This window comes from Rattus norvegicus, chromosome 13, assembly GCF_036323735.1.
Source record: "Rattus norvegicus strain BN/NHsdMcwi chromosome 13, GRCr8, whole genome shotgun sequence".
Taxonomy (NCBI): Eukaryota; Metazoa; Chordata; class Mammalia; order Rodentia; family Muridae; genus Rattus; species Rattus norvegicus.
In genome coordinates this window covers 84,660,023-84,673,253 of record NC_086031.1, presented here as the reverse complement: position 1 = coordinate 84,673,253, position 13,231 = coordinate 84,660,023, and positions in this window count along the sequence as shown.

Below are 13,231 nucleotides of genomic sequence, written 5' to 3'. Positions count from 1 at the left end.
CACACACACCCCCACACACACACACCCCCACACACACACCTTTAAAGACAGGTTATCAGGAGCTACCAAGATATTTGTGTATAGTTTATAGATGCTTGGTCACATCTAGCTGCAAGGGAGTCTGAACAATGTGATTATTTTTTTTTATTTGAAGAAAAATTTCTGCCAGACAGACTGGCATATGCATATAACAATTAGATTGTTGTCTGCTCACCACTTTAATATGTAATAGACACAAGCACTCTTAAAAACATGAATGCAAAGTCTAAAATTAACATATAACATATGCTAACATATAAGATGGGTAAGCAAATGGTCAGATTGTGCTGCTTTTTAAGATTACATTTGAAATGAGGCAAATATGCATTCACATAAATATTCTTGTAAAGACGAAATTTACAAAGTAGCCTCATTTGGCTTTTGGGTACCAGCCTGAAAAAAAAAAAGAGCGAGAGAGTAATACATTTTGAGGAGATGATCTCTGTCTTATTTTCCCCCTGAAATATTTGCATTTTCCTAAGACCACGTGGACCCCAATACTCTTGGTCATGGCACAGGCTAGCTTATTTCCCTCTTCTGATTATCCTGTCTATTTTGGCGTTTGGGATTACTCATATTCTTTTCTCTGCACTGCGTTTATAATGCCTGAAGTACAGAACACATTTGACATTGATATCCACACTAAGTCTTCCGACAATTAAAAAACAATTAAAAAACAAAAATCCAGACCTTCACACTCATTCTACTGTTGTCGCCAACTCTTTTAAGGAAGGAATTTATTTATTTTTCTTCACCGAGCAGTGTCTCTCTCATAAGTGTTCAATAAACATTTGCTGAATGAAGTATTAGAAGAAAAGCAATTTAAATAAACTTCACTGGAAACTTATGCAACAGCCTTTTAATTTTCTATTAACTGCTAGGCAAAGCAAAGCAAAACAAACAAACAAACAAAAACCCTCACTAGTGCTTATGTAAATGAAACCAGAAAGATAAGCGTGCTTTTAAAATAATGCCAATTAGCAATAAGGATTTCAAACCATAGTAGCTCAGATTTTCATAGGCTCATTGTGAATCAGTTCACACTGGCTGTAGGTTGGTTCATTTCCCAAATTTCACAAGCCCCTAATTTGCTCATCCTGGATACACAGCCCAGCTTCTCTGCTGGTGGCCTTAGTGCTCAGGGACCTTGCTGAGTTTAGGAGACCAGCTGTTTTCCCTCAGGGTGCAGCAAGGAGTCAGGATACCTTGGTTCTTTCCCAGGGATAGCTATGCCAGGAAAGCCACCAGGCAGGCCTCCGTTTCTGGTAACAACTTTCAACCTGTAGTCAATAGTGATCAGATAACAGCAGTGGCCACCCTTATTGCAGACAAAGTACACACATTTATTAAACTAACAAACTCCTAATCTCTTCGTGGGTTTAATGAGTAACTTTAGATAATGCATCGTCTCCATAGTGATAACAGTCCTGTACTACCCACCTCACCTAGAACTGAGCAGCCACCTTTCCCCCCTGCTCTACGTGCTGAGCAGAAAGGGTATGAATTTTCTGTGGCTGCCATATCAAGTTACCCTAACTGGCTGGTTTGAAACAGTGAAAATGATTTGTTTCTTAGTGGTGGAAGCCACAGACTGAAACCCAGACGCCCTAGCGGCTACGCCACCTGCAGTCTTTCAAGAGAATTACACCCATCTTTCCCAGTTTCTGGTAGCTCTAGAGCACCGGTCTCAAACTGTGGGTCCTGATCCCCCAAAGAGGGTATCAGATAGCCTTCATAGTAGCAACATTTACAGTTATGAAACACAACTAAATAACTTTATTGTTGGGGTGGGGGTCACTGCAACATGAAGAACTAAACCGTATTAAGGGTTGCAGCATTCAGAAGTTTGAGATTGTCTGGGTTAGAGGCTGGCTTTGTGGGAACACAATTCTAAGTTCTACTTGGAACTTTTCACGGCCTTCTCCCTCTCATGTCTGTTTTTCTGTCTCTTGTTACCTTGTAAAATCCCCCGGCATGTTTGGCTAGCCACTGCTTTGTGCAGTCGTCTCGATTAGATCACAGTCACAAAGACCCTATTTCTAAACATCGTCTTTTCATTTTTCTCTTGTAATAAAGTACTCCAGCCAAAGCGACTTAAGGGAGAAAGGGTTTACTTCAGTGCACAGTTTGTGGTTACAGCACCATATGCTAAGGAAGTCAAGGCGATGGGAGCAGGAAGCAGTTAGTCACATGACCACATCGGGAAGTAATGATGCCCGCAGGATCGTGCTCTGCTCTCATTTAATATTTTACAGTCAGTAGGGCAGAGCGTTTACTAGTGGGATTAGAGCTCTACTATAGCAGACCCGGAGAGCTTTCCTCACCCCTTTTATCAAATGAGAACACAAGGAGAAAGTGATTTGTGGACCAGAAAAGGAGTCCCCACCCACCTGGCACCAAATCCGCTCATACTGTGATCTCAGCCTCCAGCACTATAAGAAATAAGATTTTATTGTTTGTAAGCTACCATGTCTGTGGAAGTCTGTGGAACGCGGTACAGAAGGACTAAGCCAAAAAGCTGAAATCTGGATTAGGGAAGATACCGTTGTTTGAAAAACTCGAGTGCTTTGTCAAGATTGATTGCTTCTTTTCATAACCATTCATTCTTTTAAAAGATTATATATTTTATTTTAAATTATGAGTATGTATGTGTGTCTGTTTATGGGTATGTGCCCATGTGTGTAGGTGCCTATAGTGGCCAGAGGGTGTTGGATTTCCTGGAGCTAGTGTTCCAGGTGGTTATGAACTGCCTGATTGTAGCTGCTGGGGACTGAACTTGGCCTTCTGGAAGCAACCTCTCTAAACCACTGAGCCATTTTTTTTCAGCCCCTAACTGTTCATGCTTAAGTCTTAGAGCCAAGGAAGGATTCATTCTCTCTCTCTCTCTCTCTTGAACATCCATTGAAGAACTGTTTCTGCCAAAATCAAGAAACATCCTTCAGACACAACTATCATCGTAACTGGGTTTGATTCCACACATAGGCCTTGAGCATTGCACTGCACTATCGAGATAGATAGATAGATAGATAGATAGATAGATAGATAGATAGAGATATGCAAATGACTCTTTCTGTGAGAAGTGAAGACCAGCCGCTGGTGGTGGTGGTGGTTGTGATGACTGAGGTAGGCCACACGCCTTTAATCCCAGCACTTGGGAGGCAGAGGCAGGTGGATCTCTGTGAGTTCCAGCCCAGCCTGCTCTACAGAGCTAGTTCTAGGACAGCCAACGCTACACAGACAAGCCCTGTTTCGAAGGATGAAATAAAACCAACAAAAAAGTGGCGCTCCAACAGGGACACAGCCAGTGGAAGGAAGAAGGTATTAGGGGTTTGTTTATCTCTGTCAAAGCTTCTGTGAACAAGGAACATGGTCAAAACAGGCCTTGTGTTAACAAAATGATACTTAGGAACAAATGCCTTCACCCTAAATGGTGTTTATTCTGGAATTAGCAGTGGCGTCCTAGTCAGTGATGGTGCCATTGGTAATTAAAGCCAAGAAATACAATGGACTTCGTAGCAATGAGGTCAAAAGGTATTGATTTACATACAGAATTGCAGACATTTAAAGGAAGAATTACATGAGTCTCTGTGGGCATTTAAGGTGAATTAAAAAGTAATAATAGAAATGGCACATTGATGTAAAATGCCTGCTGTTGCCTCTCTCCATTCTAGTCTACCCTAGCACAATTACTGGTTTAGTATCCCTGAGCCTAAAGCCACCGATTTCTTCTTCTCCGTCCTTATGGGCCAGAGGTTCAGCTTCCGCCTGAGGCATCAGAGTTCTCTAATACAGTAAGCTGCTCTTTGAAGCGTGGGGATCAAGAGAGGATGGCAGAATTGCAAAGAGGAGTATCCTTAGGGAACGGAGTGCTTCTACTTTTTTAAAGCCAGCCCATTGAGGCTCCTTGTATTAGGTTGAGTTTGCCATTAGAAAGCTGCGGAGACCCAGCTCTCAGATTCTGTTGTGCTTCTTGACAGAGTTTGAAATCATTCAATTCAGAGCTGTTGAAGTTTGAACTTGTATTGGAATTTTAGGTGCACGGGCTACAGAAGTAACCAAGGCTGGATTTTCAGGTGGATTCCTTTAATTCCTGCCTTGTGAAAGTTTGTTGTAGTTTCCGATACTGGCACCGGATGGCGCTCCAAAACCACGTACCCCCTGCTTAGCGGAGAGGAAACAGACCTTCGGAAACTGAATCCATTCAGAAACTTAAGAGACCATCTCTGGCCTAACAACTGATCCTTTCCAGTTCCCTTTACGACGATGATTTATTTCTTCTGAAAGCATAGTATACTGTTTCCCAGAGTTGGGTTTTCATGCTTTAAGACCTCTTATGTGGAAGCTTAATTGTACTCTGCTAGAACTTTGGAAGCATTTAAACTCCCTTCTTTTTCAGTGCTGTCGATTGGCTTTTGAGACAGGGACTTTTGTAATACAGGCTGTCCTGGAACTTGTAATATTCCTTCTTCAACGTCCCAACTGCAGGGACATAAGCCTATGCAACTTCACTTGGCAAAACACAGAATTAATTATGTGTTGAGAATCGATTTTCTTTTGTCAGAGTAGCAAATAAAATAAAGATTTTTTTTAGTGCCAATTTAAAATAAATTCTGTTTCTAGAGGGTCCTGCTAAAAGTTCATGTCAATTTTTCCTTCTAAACTCCAGAAGTCATTTTGAGTGAAGCTCATACAATAAAAATGAGGCCATTAAAAAATATCCACATGCTGAAAAACAAAAACAAAACAAAACAAAACAAAAAAACCAAACCAAACAAACATTGCCCCCCCCAATGAAAAACAACAACAAAAAAACCTCCTGCAGACTGCTGTTGTAGTATTTACCTACCTCAGCCTGAGGTGCTTAATGTCACTGAAGACTTTCTTACTTTCTTTCTTTTCTTTCCTTCCTTCTTTCCTTCCATCCATCCTTCCATCCTTCCCTTCTGTCTGTCTTTTCTTCCTCTCTCTGTCTCTCTCTGTCTCTCTCTGTCTCTCTCTGTCTCTCTCTGTCTCTGTCTCTCTGTCTCTGTCTCTCTGTCTCTGTCTCTCTGTCTCTGTCTCTGTCTCTGTCTCTGTCTCTGTCTCTCTCTCTCTCTCTCTCTCTCTCGTAGAAAGAACGTTGTTGTCTCCAGGAAGCATTTATTGGTACAGGAAATATTGCTCCTTTAATATTCTTTTTATAAATTAATTTATTTATTCGCTTTATGTCCTGATGCCAGTCCTCTTCTCCCAGTTTCCTCCTCTTCCAGCTCCTATGCCCCATCCCCTTCTCCTCTGAGAAGGGGGAGCTCTCCCTGGATTCCCCCACCCCTACCCCCAGCGTCTGTCATTGCAAGACAAGGAGCATCCTCTCTCACTGAGGCCAGACAAGGCAGCCCAGTTAGTGGAAAGCAGATCCACAGGCAGACAACAAATTCAGGGACAGCCCCCACCCCATAGTTGGGAGAATGTGATCCTTTGTCTTCCAGCACAGCTTCCTTGGGTATGGTCCCTGCCTCCCTCTAGATGGCTCTCTATGCCTCTTCCCTTGGCTGTAACCGAAGCTTTGTCAGTTTTGCAGCTTGGAATTGGGTTCATCCAACCACCTGTACCCCAGTTTCTCACTTTAAGGAACACCTCAGGGTTCAGACATCTGAGGGGCATTTTGTGTCTTTATTTGAGGGTAAGCCTCCTTTCCCAAATGCCCAGGTGACCCAGCGGTCCCTTCTTTTGTGCTTCTGGCCTCCTTGCAGATGGCTGTCTCTTCTGTCTCTCAAACTCTGCACAGGATGAATCATTCTTGCCCCCACTTCTCCACTTAGTTCATTTTCCTTTGCTTAGGGCTTCAACATCTAGTTCTTGTCCTTGGTGAATCTTAGAGGCAGACTTATGAGGCAGCGAATGTGTGTGTTTAGGTGTGTTTAGATGTAAAAACCCCACTTTACAGCTCAAGCAAAGCCGTTAGCAACGTGCCCAGTGCACAGTTACCACCCATTCAATGGCAGGCATCACTTGCCGAGGCTTTCTCGTCCATTTGATTGACTTCATTTTCGCATACCTGTTTCGTAATACTTACCTTGTCATGGAGGTAGCGAGAACCAACTGTCTGCAATCTCCTTCCCTCAGCAGCTTAAGGATAAGGGAAGGGGGACAGAATCTAATTAATAACCGAGAAACGGTGTGCTCCTTTTAATTAGGAGTCGTGGGCAGAGCTGTGGCAGAAGCAAGAGAAGAGTGTGGATAGTTGTTGAGTAACAGCTCTCATTCTGGGTTTCACAGGAACAGTGAGGTGGGATTTCCGTTCATGTGTGGCTTTCAACCGGTTTCCTGCCTCATTTTGTCCACCTACAGCAGGGGAGAGTGCAGGTGTGTTTGCTCACACCCAAGTGACCCCAGACAGACTCCTATTTTTTTTTTTTTTATATCTAAGGCCTGGGCTGCCTACAGATGTGACTATTCTTCGTCCAAATGGCTTTATACTCGACAGTCCCAGATGTCCTCCAATCTCTCACTTATCCCTATTTTAATTAAAGTCTACAGTGTTCTTGAAAAAATAATTCCAAAACTGTGTACGTGCAGGCTTACAGGTAGGTGGGCAAAGATTAGAGAGCAGGGCGGGAGGAGATGAAAGAGATAGCCTTCTGCCAGAAGCCTCCTGCTGCCTGGGCCATATTCCCCAGGCTCCTTGCCTCTGAAGCCCATGGGAGAGACGTCTCCTGTCCCAAACCAGATGCCTCCCAAGGGTGTAATTGCAAAGCGCGAGACAGCTGGCTTGAGAGAGGCTGGTGTTTATAACCAGACTGGTTGCCTGTTATAGCTCTAATGGGCTCTCTGAGTCCAGATGGCCACCCCTTGGCCAGCTTACATCTGGCTGAGAATGCAGAGAAGCACGTAGCTGGCTGGAGTTCTGGAGATGTCCCTTTGGGGGACGTGATGATGGAAGGGACTTACGGGGCTGTTTACAGCACACTCTTCGAGCAGCATCTGGGATTCTTCTCTCCTGGTGCTCAGCCTCCCCGACCACCCCCTCCTCTCTCCCCCATCCCAAATGCACAGAGACCAGAGCTTGAACCAGACATGAGGCGCCTGCTGCTTCTCTTCCTGTGATGGCAGAGCACAGGCCTTCCTTGTGGAAAATTCCTCCATGAGTCGTGTGAGACTGTCCTCGGAGTCTGCTGAGGAGGGTAGCTGCAGCCTTGTCCTTTTGTGCCTACCAATAGTTCAAAAGATCAGGGCTACTTCCCATTTGTATGATGATCTTGAGAACATTTATGAAGCCACTAGGCTGCATACAGAATTTAGAGATAGGGAGCGTCCTGTGTGTTCTCACATGTGGAAATCAAACCTGCCTGTCTGTTTGTCTGTCTGTCTTCCTCTCTGTCTCTGTCTCTCTCTCTGTCTGTCTCTCTCCATGTACATATATGTGTGTGTATGTATATAAATATATATGTATATACATATATGTAATAAAATATCTACTATGGGGAACTTCTGTCTTCAAGGTTACAGATTTACTTACAGGAGCTTTTCTTCTCTCCTGTTTACCTCATCTCTTAGGGAACATAATTTAAAATGATTCACTCATATGCAGTTAAAGTAAGATGAAGATCAAAATCCAGATTTCCAGCTCATTCCTCTCTCTCTCTCTCTCTCTCTCTCTCTCTCTCTCTCTCTCTCTCTCTCTCTTTCTGTGTGTGTGTGTGTGTGTGTGTGTGTGTGTGTGTGTGGTGTGTCCCATTTTACCCTCAGCTAGGATACTAGGTTCTCTTCTGAGAGCATGAAAGCAGGCTGTAGCGCACACTGGGTCAGTAGTAGAGAATTATAAGCTATTAGATCCAGGAAGAGGTTCAAGCCTATTTTTATGCCACAAATCAGCAATGGCAGTTTACAACATTCCCTTCCCTTCTACTAGGTCAGCTTGGACTCTGCAGCTTGATTTTCTATGTTCTTCCTTATCCTTGCAGAAGCCAAGTCTAGCTTAGAACAGACTGAACATGAGAGACATTTCATTGAAGACATGAACAGATGACTGGATCTGTTCTCCACTCAGAGTTGGCTCAGTCTAAATCCCCAGGTTCATTGTTCTGTGTGTCTATCCATCTATCTATGCATCACAATGTTCTCTTCCTTGGAGGGTGCAGAGACTCCTGGTTCTTGTCTCCGATAGTTGGAGCATTGTTTCCTGGGATTTTGAGACTTTTATCCTTTCTGCTTTTCTCTACTTCCACTAGGCATCCCATCTCCACACTAAACCCAGGGCTATTCCCCTACTTACTCCTCCCATGCTTCTCTGTTGCACACATGCGTGCACCTCCCTCAGGCCTTTGCCCTTACCTCATTCCCATGCCTGGCATCTCTCAGAAGTTTCCATTGTGTTGCTGCATTGAAAAAACCAATAGGATACCTTTTCTTGAACTCAGAGGATCTCAACCATAGGTAGGATCGTCCCTGATTGAAACAGGACACAGTGTATGGTTGGGAAGAGGCAAGATAGGATTATTTTGAGACAGAAGAACCTAGAAGTTTATGTTAGATTGCTGAGAAAGTTTGTGTCTCGGAAACACAAGACAGAGTGAGTTAGGAGAATTGAATGCTAATGGGAAATTTATTAGATCATATCAAATATTTTTCCATTTTATTCACTTTAAAACAAACGGTTAGAAATTAGTAGCACTTACTACTATTTATTTACTTGGTTCAGTAAGGATATTTTCACATTTTTATTTGATAGACATATCCCCATGAGTTCATGTGTACACATGTATGCAGGTGCCTTTGGTGGCCAGAGGGTGTTGGATCCCCTGGATCTGGAGTTACAGGCTTTTGGGAGTCACCTGATGTGGGTTCTGGGAACTGATGTGGGTTCTTGACCACCAAACTACATTTCCAGTTTTCAATGACCATAGTTTTATCTTCAAATAATAATTATCTGCTGCATGGCAAATTATCTGCTGCTTCTGAGCCTACATTTCCCATAGACCTAGCAGGAACTGCTGTTTAACCCAGGCCTCAGCACCCAGACCTTGCTGTAGAGGCAACCTTCCTATCAGAATCTTGTCAGTGCGTTTGAAAGGCGAGAGAGAGTAAACACTGAAATGACTGAAAATGCTGGATACAGAGAGTGACTGGAGACTTGGGGGGAATCAATTACTGAACTGAGTGGTTAAAATCAGAGGAGAGCCAGGCACATTGGTGTATGCTTGCCCTCTCAGCGTTCAGAGGGAACTGGCAGGAGGATGAAGACTTCAAGGTCACCCTGGATATGTAGTGAGTTGGAGGCCAGCCTGGGCTATGTGGGGCCCTTTATCATAAAAACAAGACAAAAATTGGGCCAGCCAGTAGGATGCCGTATCTGGTAAAGGCACCTGCCATGAAGGTGAAGCCTTGAGTTTTCTCTCTGGGACTCACGTGGTAGAGGGAGAGAAACAACACCTTCAAATTGTATTATCCAGTATTCCTCACAAAAATAAATAAATTAAAAATTATTTTTTAAAATTGCCTGGGTTTTTCATAATTTGTAGTTCCCAGATGATGTCTGACACTAATTAGAAGAGAATGGTTTGAAGTGGGCCCAGAAAAACACCCACTCACACACACACACACACACACACACACACACACATACACACACACACACAGACACACACGCAGACACACACACATATACATATACACATACACACATACACATACATATACATATACACACATATATACATACACACACATATATACATACACACACATATACATATACATATATACATACACACATATATATACATATACATATACACATACATACATATACATATACACACATATATACATATACATATACACATACATGAACATATACACACATATACATATACATATACTTATACACATACACATACACACACACACACACATATATATTATTTCTAGCCAGTGTCTGTATGATACGTCTATAATTCGGGGCCATACTCTGAGGACTGTGAAACAACCCTCCATATCAAAATGCCCCCATGATGGGAAAACGTTTCAGTTACCAGAATAATGTAAAATCCTCTGGCTTTCTTAGTATTGAAACTCTTTTGAAAAGTGACGGGTTGTATTTACCTGCATTGTATCTGTGAGGGCAATAACAGATATGCATGCCCCTTAAAGGAGCAGTTCGTTCTAGAATTTAAGAACTGAGTTTTCATGCTTGTAGGGCACTTTCCTCTGGAGACTAGAGAGCCACCAAGCAGTGGCAACCTAGGCTGGAGTTTGTAGTTTCCTGTCGTCTATTTGATGACAAGGGTGCATTTGTGCTGAGGAAAAATAAAACACAAAAGAAAACAAAAGACAACAACAACAAAAACAGGCTTGTGTTTTTCTAAGACTCACATGTCTGTGTTGTTAAAAATCCAGATATATCTTTCTTGAGAGAGCTTATGGTCATATATTTTCTTTGTTCAGAGTCTGCTCGAGACAGATACCCATCAGGGTCCAAGAGTGGTTACTGAGCAAACCACTTGGTGCCTGGTATATATGGGGGAAGGACCCCAGACTAGATCACATGAATGCTGTCTGCACCACAATCAAAGAGCATTGATAAGAATAACCCAGCCTGAGATTAGAGGGGGTCAGTCTGTGCATTTTCTCTGATGGGCCAGAGAGGGATTCAAGCCAAGAGACTTCCTGGAATCAAATGGTAGCATGGCCAGGCCAACTGCTATGACCAGTGCAGAGGTCTCTGATAACAGGGGAGGGGTGATAGGGCGGGGTGTGTCAATGTGGGGGCTGGGCTGTCAGTGTCAATGTTTTGTTTAACTTTGTCCTGCCTCTCCTTTACGGAGACAGAATAGAAAGGGAAGCCATCACATGGGTGGCTGAGTCCCCTTTCCCTGTTCCCTGGAGTTAGTTCTGACAAGCATGTCTGCGTATTCTTGCCCTTATGCAACTAAAAAGGGTTGATCTGTAGGCCTTACAGATACCAGAGGCCACAGGAAGCTCCTGATAAGTAAGCAAAGGGACCCACTCATCTGGGTTTTTCCTGAGACGCCTGAGGTTTTCGTGACCAAACTCACATATGAAGTCCAGTTCTGTGAGAGGGATAGTTGACCTGACCTCTGCTATCTCAGCGCCTGATGCATCATCATTTCAGCTGGAGCTGTTGAGCTTCCTCTGTGTCTGGCTGCACATTTAGCAGGGCAACACCAAAGGAAACCCACGCATGCCGATCCTTACTTGGGAGGCATCTCAGGATGGCCATATTCATTCCTCCCTGTGTGTAAAATAAATCTCAGAGAAAAAATTCTTTTAAATTGGTGGGAGAGATCCCTGTTTGGGGAAAGGGTTCATGGTGGGGTGGGGAGCTTTAGAGAAATTTAGAGAAAGAGTAAGGAAGCCCAAAGTACTAAAACAAAACAAACAAATAAAAGCACTCAAAAACACACCAATTATAAACCCACCAAACAACCACCCACCCACCCAACCAACAGAAAGAATTCTTAAGCTCCCAGCACAGAAAACAATAAAAACAAAAAGAACAGGATTTAATTATAGCATTTAGCTTCCAGAAGAGGATGGTAGAAAATGAATGGGATGGTCCTGTTAGATCATGGTGCATTTAGGAAAGTACACGATTTCTTAGAAAGCCCCTCATCTGTCCTGTCCGGTTAGGATGGCTGATGGTTCACGGACATCTTTAGGTACAGATGTCTTCCAGTCAACCAGACTCTAAACACATTTAAGGAGCACTGGAAAACCAATGAGATTACAGCTTGAGTCTTGTTTTCCAGAATATGATTATGGTACTGAGGCTGCTCTCTAGACATTAAAGCCAAAGAAATGACCTGAAGGTTGGCCTTAATTATGTTTATTTTCTGCTTAAGAAAATGATTCTACTGGTCAAAGTTTTTCCAAGGCTCTGTGTAGCTGATTGAATTGACAAGAATCTCAGCCTGATTTTCTTGGCATTCCCATTATCAAAGCTGCTTCAAGCAGCTTGTTCAGTAATGAGTTACAGATGTGGAAGAAAAAGGTCATCTGTGGCACTCAGACCTATTTGCTATTGCTGTTAATACCACAATGGGACTCTGAGTTGATGGAATCCTGTTATCCTCTTTCAGAATTTTAGCACTCTGAAGCCACATAGACTGCCTGTGATTTCAGCTATTCTGAGGTTGTTGCAGATAGAAGGGAAGACCCAGGTGTATTGAGATTATCATAGTAGAACATAACTCAGTGGTAGGAGCAAAGTTGTAATAAACGTAATACACATTGCCGAGGGCAATGGTCCTGAGAAATTGTCAGAGCTCAGTGTCTAATGTGTTAACTCAGTGTATGGTGAGAACATGGACCCTAACCAAAGATCAGGAAGACCAATTGCTCCTCTCATGGTCCCGTGCTCCCTTTGCTGGTGGGCAAGGATGTTACAGGATCATAAAGCCAGAGCCACTTCTGTTTCCCACAAGCCACCTTCCATACTCACCCTTCACGTCTCTTTGGTGCTACGAGCCTGTGTGTGGCTGGCTGGCGGCTGTTCTGCCCCAGCTTGGACACATGCCAGCACCACTCTCTTCTCATCTATATCAGGACTAAGCAGGCAGAGGGGATGGCACAATGGTCCAGTCATTCCAGGCAGATGAAGTCCTCGGTCTGAGGATACAGGTGACATAAAGAAAGCTAAGACTGTGTGTGGATCTTGGAAGTGACAAAGGACAGGGGACAAGGTTCTATGTGAGACAGGCCTTCAAATGCCCAGCACATGGCTCACTCTCCTGCCAAACTCACAAAGGCAAATTATTCAGGATTTTTCAGACTGGAGACCCCACCCCCTGGATGACATCAGCATGTTGACTCCACGCTTGCATTGAGAGAGTTTCTATGGGGGATTTGATTACAAATGCCACTAAGCACACAGATTTTGAGGACCTCTCAGGGAAAGGAGGTTGTGGGGAAAGACTTGTCGATCTTGTCAAATGAACAATGACAGCTACCATGAACACTTAGTTTGCATTAGGCACCATTCAAAAGCACTTTATACATGAATCCAAACCTATAGGACTATTATTCTCTCCATTTCACAGGTGGAAAAAACTGACCTGTTGAGAAGCAATTTGCTCAAAGATCACATGGTTCATAAACAGCAGGGTCGAGCTATGGCTCATGCATTCTGGCCCCAAAGCTTGCATTGGTAGCCAGTCTACTACACCGTGTGACACCTGAGCTTGTGTTTCAG